The 10744-nt window shown below is 46.1% G+C and overlaps 1 long non-coding RNA gene across 1 annotated transcript; it reads right to left on the bottom strand.

Annotated features, from left to right (window-relative positions):
- Positions 1-1459: 1459 nt before the first annotated feature.
- Positions 1460-9524, bottom strand: LOC144580310 (uncharacterized). Its single transcript, XR_013529597.1, has 2 exons — positions 9360-9524; positions 1460-3323 (listed from the first exon to the last, which is right to left on the bottom strand). It is a non-coding gene; the product is annotated as an uncharacterized LOC144580310 (long non-coding RNA).
- Positions 9525-10744: the final 1220 nt, after the last annotated feature.

The raw sequence follows: 10744 nt of genomic DNA on the forward strand, positions 1-10744 counted from the left end.
AGCCAACCTCCTTTGTTGGGCACATAATGAAAGAGACAGGTGGGAAGAAAGCCCATTGTCGGCAGCACAGATAACTTTGGTGTACCTGGGATTTGTTATAAATGTATTTTGATGGCTTATTACATCAGGCAGAATGTTTCCTTATCTTCAGGACTACTGAGCAGAACAGAGGAAATAATCCCAGTGTGACATTTATATCTCTAGATATGAGTCCCTAATAGAGATGACTGGGGGGATTCCATCTAGACCAGGATGCTGAATTTACACCATCTTTTTTATTAATCTCCTAGTCTTGCCTGAATGACCCATGTAGGTGGATAGATGGGCTGGCCACTTTTGGATGTCTTGCAGAGAGATAGACCTGAGAACAATTATTGAAGACTAATTCTTTTCAGGACTGGGGATTTTAAAATGACATTTTCTTCCATATAAAAGGAATTTTTCCTTTCCGCTTCATAGTTCATGGCCGGTAAGGGGGCAGTAACTCTCATAATCAACAAAACGTCTGTGAAATCATGGGTTTAATGAAGCTGAGAAGACTTCCTTGCTCTAGATCAGCTCAGAGCCCTTGATATGCTGATGTGTGATATTCTGCAAGGGGGTGACAGTGTGCGTTCGAGAGGTTTTCCCAAATTTACTGGACTGTAGGCTGTGTTTAGGAGGAAGTTGCTTGTAGAACTAGTGTTTCACAGGGTACCCTTTGAGAAATGGTGTTTTCATAGCAACTATTTATTTCCATAGGTCTTTACATCCTTTATCTTGGCCACTTTTCTTTAAAAATACATTTTAGAACAATTCAGACGTGGCCAGATTGGTTATATTCCCATCTTCGAAAGATCACACCTGGCTGTGGGCTAGAAGTGAACACTGGATCATGTCAATCCCTGGTCTCATCTTCTTCCCTTTCCACCCACCCAGCCTGCCAGATAACAGCCCTGGCTTCACCCTGTGCACGTTATCATCGCTGGGCACCAGGTCTCATGATTTCTGTAACTGCCACTCTCAGAATGCTGGAAGATGCTCTTTATCACACTGTCATGGTTTGGGTTAGAAAGATAGCAGACTTGGCCGGGCACGGTGGCTCAAGCCTGTAATCCCAGCACTTTGGGAGGCCGAGGCGGGTGGATCACGAGGTCATGAGATCGAGACCATCCTGGTCAACATGGTGAAACCCCGTCTCTACTAAAAATACAAAAAAAATAATAATAATAAGCTGGGCATGGTGGCACACACCTATAATCCCAGCTACTTGGGAGACTGAGGCAGGAGAATTTCCTGAACCCAGGAAGCGGAGGTTGCGGTGAGCCGAGATCGCACCATTGCACTCCAGCCTGGGTAACAGCAGCGAAACTCCGTCTCAAAAAAAAAGAAAGAAAGATAACAGACTTGGCGAAACTTTCTCCCAGTCTCATTCTCTTTATTCTTTTCCAATTTTTCCTTTTAAATATTTCTTCCTCTCTCCTTACATCAGGACAAGTATCATCCTTAATATCCAAAACTTCAGCCCATGTTTAGATCACTGCCCCATAGAAAAAATGCTCCCTTCAGAAATGTTGACTCCTTTAATTGTTTTCTTTTAGCTACATCCAGGTGGGTTACATTCATATTTTAAAAGAAGACAAAAGGGAAAAGATGATGGTGCGCCAGTGGAATGCGTTCCTAATGCTGCTGGGTTATGCCTGCTGACAATCTGGTTAAGGGTCTCTGAGAAAATTCTAGTCCCCTGGTCATTTGTCAGTTGAGGTGGATGGGCCCTTCCTCTGTCACTTGTGCCTAAGGCATATCCTGCATGTTTTACATCTCTAAGCATCCGGACTATGTGACTATTTATGGCTGCATAATTAACCACCCCCAAACTCCATGGCCTCACATGATAATAAGGTATTATTTCTCTTGATTCTGTGGGTTTCTCGGCTTAGCTGGGCAGTGCTGCTCTGTATGGCGCTGTCTGGGGCACTCATGTCACTGTAGTTAGCTGGGAACTTGGCTGGGGCTAGAACATCCAAGATGGCCTCATTCATGCAGCTATAGTTGATGCTGGCCATTAACTAAGTATTTCAATTCCCTTCACATGGCCTCCCTTCCTCCTGTAGTCTAGACTGACTTCCTAAGAGCACCAAGGATGGGTTCTAAAAGGATAAACGTTGAATTGCTTCTATCCCATTTTATCAGCCAAACAAGTCACAAGGCCAGCACAGACTCAAAGGGTGGGGAAATAGACTCCACCCCTTGATGAAATGAGCAACATGGCCAGATGTGAGGGATGCATCTTTAAGGGTCTACCCTAATGACTATCCTTGGACACCTGAGATAACCCAGAGACCAGCTCAGTAGAACAGTTCACATCTACCTATTGCTTCAACTTCACAGAACTTCAGAGAAAAGACTCCAGAGCTAAAATTCACAATTGTATTCTTTTATGAAAGTCCTGGCCTATGGATATCTCTGAATGAGTTGATGATGCTATAATTTTCATATCGTGGAAAATGAAAATGAAAGCTTTCTGATATTAGGGTTAGGTCTACAGTATACCATCTCCAAAACTTTGTTCTGCCTAAGGAAAATGGGGCAACAAGCCTTGGTACCCAACATCAGAAAGCTCCAGGAAGACTGACCCTTAACAGATTTCCTCAATTACTCCCTAGATGTTGAGAGTATGGTAAGTCCTAGCTCCTCGTTCACTTTTGGCTTCTGTGGACAGACATAGGAAGCTTTCTAGCATTTTCCTGAAGCCTCGGGGTAAATCAAAGCTTAGAAATCCTGATTAAAGATACTGAGAACACCTTGGTTACAGGTACTGAGGCTTCCCTCTGCAAAAGCCTTACTAGCTTAAATCCCACTCATTTACTTACAGAGCATTGTGGATTTTAAAGTAGTGACAATATGAGTAAAATGATAAATTCTAATATGACTACCCCACAGCTCATCTTTTCTGTATATCAGATGGTTTGCCAACTATCACAAAAAGGCAGATATGTGGCTAAGTGTTCAGAAATCGAGAACAGCCATGATCTACTATACTGTCCCATGCACCATAAATAGAGCAAGACAATCTATCTCAGTTGTTGAAAAGGAGGTTGCAGGTAGATGCCAGGAAGACTCTTCCAGCTGTTAAGCTTCAGGACAGATGACTAAGCGCTGTTTGATTCATTTATCAGCGCTTGAAGGATACATTAAGTAATAGCTACACAAGTTGTCTTCATTGATGGCCTGGCAGAAGTCAGGGGAAAGTATTTCATAACCTTCTCAAATCATTTTTTTGCTCTCTGGGACTGTTTCTGCTCATAATTGTCACATGTTTTTTTCCCATGGCATTCATTAATCTGTAAGATACAAAGATGTCCATGTTTATTTACATGTAAATTGCTTTCCCCTTTGAATCTAGATTGCACCTGAGGCTTTATTAGCGTGATCATTAGGAGTGGTTACATGCAGAGATGAGGCTGGAATGAGAGGCAGGTCACTCTGGGCACACACGGAGCCTGCCCAAACTGCAGCCTGGAAGAGAGGACAGAATGGGTTCTGGGTTGCTTTCCTCCCTGGAGTTTTCTCCGAGATAAGCCTGCTTGTCAAGCAGTACTTCTGTGCCTGACCATGAAGGCAGCTCTGATGCTGAATGAGAATAACATTCTGAATACTCAGTTCACTGGATTAGCAAAGCTTCCTTGCAAATGAGAGCTTGGCTTTTTCTGGCCAATTTAATCAAAATAGCTCTGCGCATTTCTGCTTAACGATTTGGCTTGCAGGATGGCAGTTGTGAAATCTGAATGGGTTTTTCGGTTCACCCATTTTTGTCAAGATTCAGGGCTGGCAAAGCCTGCAAGTTGGTTGATGTGGGCGATCCATGCGTATCTGGCTTTTAGAATACCTAGTCATTACTGCGTGCTGGAGGACACTGAACTTGTGAGGTGCTAGGGGTTGATTCTGGGTCTGGACTTCCGCATGGTTGATGACACTGCTGCACTTCTGAGCCTGGTTTGTGATCATTGCAACCCTACTACATCCACAAGGAAGCCTCTATCCAGCTTAGGTCACCGTAGTCCAAGGGAAAACCAACTTGGCCTGGCTTTGCCACAGCTGCTACCATAATAAAGGTCAAGCTCCTTCCTTCCCAGGCCTTTCTATGTGACCCAGATGGGACTATACAGGCAGTTCTGGCTTTTAAATGCTGAATAAAACCATGTGCCTCTCAGACTCCTCCCTTTGCCTCTCCCGCTTCAAATCTGGGTGATCAAGTTCTCAAATTAAATTCTTTCTGTTTTAAATATTTAGAGTGAATTCTTTTTCCCTGGTTAGACCCTGGCTCCTCCAGGTACCCTGGAAAGCTGCCTATCTAGACTAGATCCCTGCCCTGTGCTATTCCCCACTCTCCCTTTTGAATAGCTTTGCACAGAATATGCAGGTGAAGTTGGATAGTGGCTCTAATTCAGTCCAGAAATCTGACAGGATCTAATTGGCCAGGGATCAATGGCCAATTCAGTTGTGTGGAACTTACAAAGTTTGCATCTATCTCTCCTGAGTCCATTTTTCATCCCAGATTGGATAATTCATTCATCATTCACTCATTCATTCTGCACATTTTAGAGAATCCCTCTGTCTGCAGAAATCATTTCCGGAGACCCAATTACAGAGAAGCAGGATGTGGGCTATGAAAAGCACAGAAGGCTCTTTGGAGTCTAGTGTCAAAATTTCCCACCCCAGCTGTGTAGAGAGATGTGAGGTCTGCAGGACCTGGGGGTGGGGAGAACATAACTAGAGCTCTCCTCTCCTCATCAGAGCTCCCAGGCAATTGGCTACAGGGGTCAATTGCTCTGCTTAGGGGCCTGGTAGATTGTTAAAAAAAAAAAAAAAAAAAGCACTCTAGCACAGGGTTGGGAAAAGCCAGCACTCCACATTCTGTCTGTGGCAGAATGATTCCAGTCTGCGGTCAATGCAGGCAAAGCCCTCTTGAATCAATCAGTGTGACCTCCCCACACCTCTGCAGAAAATAGGCAGAAGGAAAGCAAATTGTGGTGCACGACCAAAATTCTTACTTCTAAAAATGAAAGGGAAAGGAAAAAAAAAGTACACTTCCCTACAGAAGGAGAATCTTCATTTCACACCCGAGCAGTTGCTTCTATTCATCAAGCAGTCATCATAAAGCCAGAACCACACACGTGGTTTCATTGCGTCCCTGACACCACAACCCTAATCCCCATTTCACAGGCGAGGAGTTTAAGCCCAGGTACTCTTCTGTATTTCACCAAGAACATGGTTGTAGCGCCTAAGTGGCAGAGTCAGGAGCCACACCTAAGCCCACTGGCTTCTCAAACTCAAGGTCTTCCCACAATTCCTCACCAGCAAGCCTTTCAATAAAATTTCAGTTTTCATGTTAGCATCCTGGGTTTCTGGGTCACTTGCCCACAATGGGTCTAGAAAGCAGGCTAATTCCCTATCATGGTGCCAGAGACAAAAAAAAAAGTTGAGGAAAGGAAAAATCTGTGCTTTAAAAAAAAATAAAACAAGTCACAAGCAAAAGGACAATGCCACGGGGTTCTCAATGGTTTGGGGGCCACCTGGCTTTGCTCCCTTCCTTTTGCAGGGATAATGACAAGTTCACTGTTTTCCAAACGGGGTTGGCCTGTGTGGCCTCTCAGAAGTTTCCTGGAAGGCAGCTCCACATTTCTGGTGAGCCTGTGCTTCTGGAAATCCTGTCTGACAGAGAGAACATAGGCACTGCAGAGGAAGAGCTGGGCTCAACACCAACTCTGTTGATTACTAGCCGGGTGAATCTAGGTCAGTTACTGAAACTCTTGGCGCCTCAGTTTCCTTGCCTGTAAATGAGGACACCAGTCATTCTTCCATCCTCTGTTTGTTGGGAGAACTAAAGGAGATAATAATCGTACTTTACTTAGAACATTGCCTGCATCATTAGCGCGGTGTTAGCTGCTACTCTTGACACTATTTATTATGCCAGAGAGCACAGATGCCCTCTCTTACAGACAAGACATGTTTCTTTCAAAAATGCCAATGTTGGGAGGCCGAGGCGGGTGGATCACGAGGTCAAGAGATCGAGACCATCCTGGTCAACATGGTGAAACCCCGTCTCTACTAAAAATACAAAAAAAAAAACTAGCTGGGCGTTGTGGCGCGTGCCTGTAATCCCAGCTACTCGGGAGGCTGAGGCAGGAGAATTGCCTGAACCCAGGAGGCGGAGGTAGCGGTGAGCCGAGATTGCGCCATTGCACTCCAGCCTGGGTAACAAGAGCGAAACTCCGTCTCAAAAAAAAAAACAAAAATGCCAATGAATCAACATTGTGGCCGAGGTATATTTGACCCCTGGGCAGTGCTTCAGGACCTCAACCAGTGCTGGGTCCGACCAGAGAAGCTGTCCCCAAAGCTCTCTTCCTGCAGAGTGGAATGGCCTTCAGGCCCAGCACCATATTGAGGACCTTGTTGTCCTCAAAGCAGCTTCCAACTCAACTCGAAAATGATGCGTCTTATATTCTTCTTGAGGTTTCTTGGATATACTTGACATATCACGTTTCTCATTCAAACTCAGGGGGAGAAGGGAAAACCGGTTCTAGCAGCAGGGGTGAGGCAGGTTGGCAAATACTCATAGTTCTCCCACCACTTACCCCGACCTCTACCCGCAAGGACGGCCACCGCCACACACAGGCCTCGCAGGCTCCCCCATGTCCATTTTGAGGGTCATCTTCCTTTTCCGTGGCTTGCCATCTTTTTGCAATAGCAGGCTGCATCTAGTTATTTCTCTACTTCGATTTACTTCTTGCCTTGCTATTATTTAGCTACAGATTTCAGTCAGCTCGAGATAGCATTTTGGCAGAAGGGACAGAGAAGGAGCCCAAATGAGAAAATGTCTTGCTGCAAAATCCATTTTTCTGTTATGTTTGGGGCTTGGAGCTTCCATTTCAGGCTGACATTTTGAAATGTATCTGTGAGAACACCAGTAAGGGAACGGATGATGACACTGCGCTTCTGAAGCCCTTTCACAAGATGGCTGGGGAGATGATTTATCATCTTTATTTATTCCAGTTTGGCAGCTAATGGTGGGGCCTGTGTCAGGGCTGCACGCACTGGTGCTGGCTCTGGTTTCAGTGCCTCTGCCTTGCTCGCCTTTACTCCCGGCTTTCCTGCTGTCTCAGGGGGTCCAGCTGCATCAGGTGACAATCCCTCTGCAACTGTGCAACCCGGAGGGACAGGGCAGTCTGCAGTTGAGCAGTGGCCAGATGACATCATTCAGTTTCACTTCACTTTCCCCAAAGTGAACTGGGTCAAGTGTATTGAGGCAAAAAGGCCATATGTGGCTCAATACCAGACTGCATCCCTGGAAGCTGAAAGCATGACTCATGGGCAAGACAGAGACCCCCTAGCAGGCTGGTCAGCCAGGGTGCTGAGCCCTCACATACACCTAGCCTAGTGGGGCTCTGCACAAGCCCCAGTTTCCTCATCTGTAAAATGGACACAGGCCTATTTGGAAAAGGCATTTGCCTTCTTACCTACAGAATGTATCTTCAAAGGGTTAACAATTAGAGCAAACCTAGTCTATAAGGCTGTCTGTGTCCTGGGAACTTTACCCTTTGGAATATCCTCTTAGTGCTAGTTTGGATTTGCCTACAGTGTTATTTCCGAACTCATAGAAAGGCCTGGCTTTTGTACTCACAGCAAGACAGAGTAATGGGAATGGAATAGAATTAGCAATTACTAGCACAGTCATTGCTAGCACATGATCGGGTGGCAGGTGATAGGGTTTGGGGATCGTCCTCTCTCAATATAATGGGGTGTTCATTGGGTAGGTAGAGCACTGCCTGAGGAAACTGGAAACTGGTTATCTACTCTTTAGTTCTGTTACCTGTTTATTAAGGAGCCCCTAAATTCAGTAACATAATAATTATTATCTCCTGGTTACTGTGAATTGGGAATTCAGGAGCAGCTTTGTTGGCAGTTCTGGCCCAAGGTCTCACGTGAGGTCACAATCAGATGTCGGCCAGACCAGACTTATGAAGGCTTGCCTGGACCCTGGGATATGCTTCCAAGGTGGCTCCTGACTCTTGGTGGACCGTTCCCGTTCCTCCCCAGGGAACCTCCCACAAGGCTGCTGGGGATGATGGCAAGGTGGCTGGCTTCCCCCAGGGGATGGGTCCAAGGCCACAAGGCAGAAGCTGGAACATCTTCCATGGCCTCACCTCAGAGGATGCACATTGTCAAGTCAGCCACATGCTCCTGTGGTCACACGGGTCACCCCTGAGTGAATGTGGGAGCAAACTGCTCAAGGGTGTGGCTGCAAGGTGAGGATGAGTGGGAACTACCACAGGGGGGAAGGTGCTATTTAGAAATCCAGGAAAACTGGATTTGAGGATGGGATTGTTGGCAAGGGGAGGACAAAGAAGAGCAGACAGATATCAAAACAGAAGCTTGGGGACCAAAGCCTAAGCCATAGGCCAACGGACTCAAACTGGATCATGGATTACGAGTCCACACACAGAAGACTCATGGTCTTAACAGAACCTGCAAGGGAGGTGACCTGACACAAGCTGCAGCACTAGCTCAACCCATTTTACTGTGGGGGAATTCGTGAGCCAGGTAGGATCCCAGTGTTCCTCTCGGGGCCTGGTTTCTCCAGGCTGACTTGTAGAAGCTTGACGCTGAGTTCACCATCAGGGCTGAAGCTGCTCGGGAGCTTCCTTTTCCAAGCCCAGATTGGTCTTAGAGGTAGGTAGAGTGGCTGTCCACACAGGGAGAGCCCAGAGGCTGGGGAAATCGAGTAGGCTCTGGCCATGTTTGTTTTGTGGCTGGGTGGTAGGCTCCGACTTGTGTCCTTAGAAGGTCCAGGGCTGCCCAGGGCCACCTTTGATTTTCAACTGTGTAAACAGACACTGTGCTCCAGATCAGAGAGGAGAACACTGCGGATGTGCAGGCAAGCTCATAACCAGCACCACAGGGTGCCTTTGTTTGCCCTCTTTTCTGTGGCACATAGAACCAAATTGTTCCTTGACTCTTTTACTAAAATTTCAAATTTCCAAAGTCCTATCAAGAACATGATCTCCTTAAGCCAAGGCTAGAGATAAGTTTTCATAATAACCTCAGTAGACAAAAGAGAAAACTGAGGCTACAAAAGGCAAGACCTACCCAGAACCACTCGGCTGAGTCCAGCACTCTGCCCATGGTCCATGCACCCCTTGACCCATCAACAAAGCAGTCCCCACCACCAAAGTGCTGTGCGCTATGTGCCCCTGGGAAGGAGCGCCAATCTAAGATTGCAAAGAATGGGAAAGGACCCCAACTCTTGTGAGGCAGCTATAAGAACTTTCAGTCCTAGACCTGTACATTTTTTATGATTTTTTAAAAATGTAACTCACCATGTTATATACATCCGTAGCGCACATCCCATACACGAGCTCACTCTGCTCCTCGTATTGAGCACCCAGGGTCTCTTTAGTGGACTCCCTTTTTGTCCTGTGAATGGACCACTCTTAACCATCAGAATGAATTGCCTATCTATCATCTGTACTTGACTTTTTAGCAGTCACAAACACAGGGTGGGGAATTTATTGGATTCCAGGTGTCTGATTAGTCAAAGTCCTTTCCAGCCCATGCTGCTGAATCAGCCAAGTCATGACCCCAACCAGGCACTCTGGTGAGCTCAGTGTGGACAGAGGTGTGCACATTGCTGGGCATAGACGGTTTGGAAGTAGACAGAGGAAGTGAGTCCTGTCACCTGAGATGGCTCCTGCACCGACCAGTGAGGGCTGAGAGTGAGAACTCTTCGGTGCGTCTTCTCTATGCAAGGCTTATGAGCTTTCTGGCTTCTCTCTGACTTGGTTGTAAACGAAAATCATCTCAAAAAGGCATGGGTAAGAGCCACTAGCCTTCTTGGAATGCCTACTATGTGACAGATGTGAAAGCAGATGCTCTTTCAAATACTTCTGTCAGATGAACTTTCTTATCACTGTGGTACAGATGAGGAGGCAAAGTCATTTGCCGAAGAGCCCGCTGTTTCAGCTGCTGGAACTGGGGTTTGGATGCAAACTTCGATGTCTCCTCTGCTCGCATTTTCTCCTCACTGTGGTATCACTTTGGGAAGGAGAGCTGAAGTCTTCAAACGCAAATAGAGTTTTCTCCTTGTGTAAATATAGCAAATCAAATGTCCTGGAAAGAAAACTTTGCCCAGACAAATTGCTCTAGACTAGACGTGCAGGGGGCAGGAGAGGGGTAAATGTCCTGGTGGTGATGACCACGTCTAAAGAAGAGACAATATTTGCTTAAGGTACCAGCATCTCTGGGTGGTCTAGTATTTTTCAGGAGTGGTCTGAGAGTTGGCCTTTTGTGGTGTAGGTAAATTTTTAAGGTATTTATGAAAATGCTTATATGTCTGGTTTCAGCCTGATGGTAATTTGCTTGCATAACCTCTATGCGTAGTCTTGGTGGTCCAAAGAGCCCATATTAAGAATTTTATGAACATCCTGCTGTGTTTAGGGTGTTATACCTCGGAGTAACTATTTCACTAACCCAGATGGTGTCGTTACCACACACATATCCTGCCAGGGGAGGGAATTGTATTAACGAGTATAACCAGCAAAACCACAGCATTTCACTTTAGCAAAAGGGGCAGAAACAGGAAGCAGGTAAATTCCCCCCTCCCACACACTCACCATTCTCTCCTCCCTTTGATGAAGTTAGAGTCTCTGGTTTTGTGGCCACTGTGCTCCTGTCTACCTGTAGGGGACAAATTGGGCTCTGGGGG

The sequence above is a fragment of the Callithrix jacchus genome, chromosome 19 (genome assembly GCF_049354715.1).
Source record: "Callithrix jacchus isolate 240 chromosome 19, calJac240_pri, whole genome shotgun sequence".
In the NCBI taxonomy this organism is placed as follows: domain Eukaryota; kingdom Metazoa; phylum Chordata; class Mammalia; order Primates; family Cebidae; genus Callithrix; species Callithrix jacchus.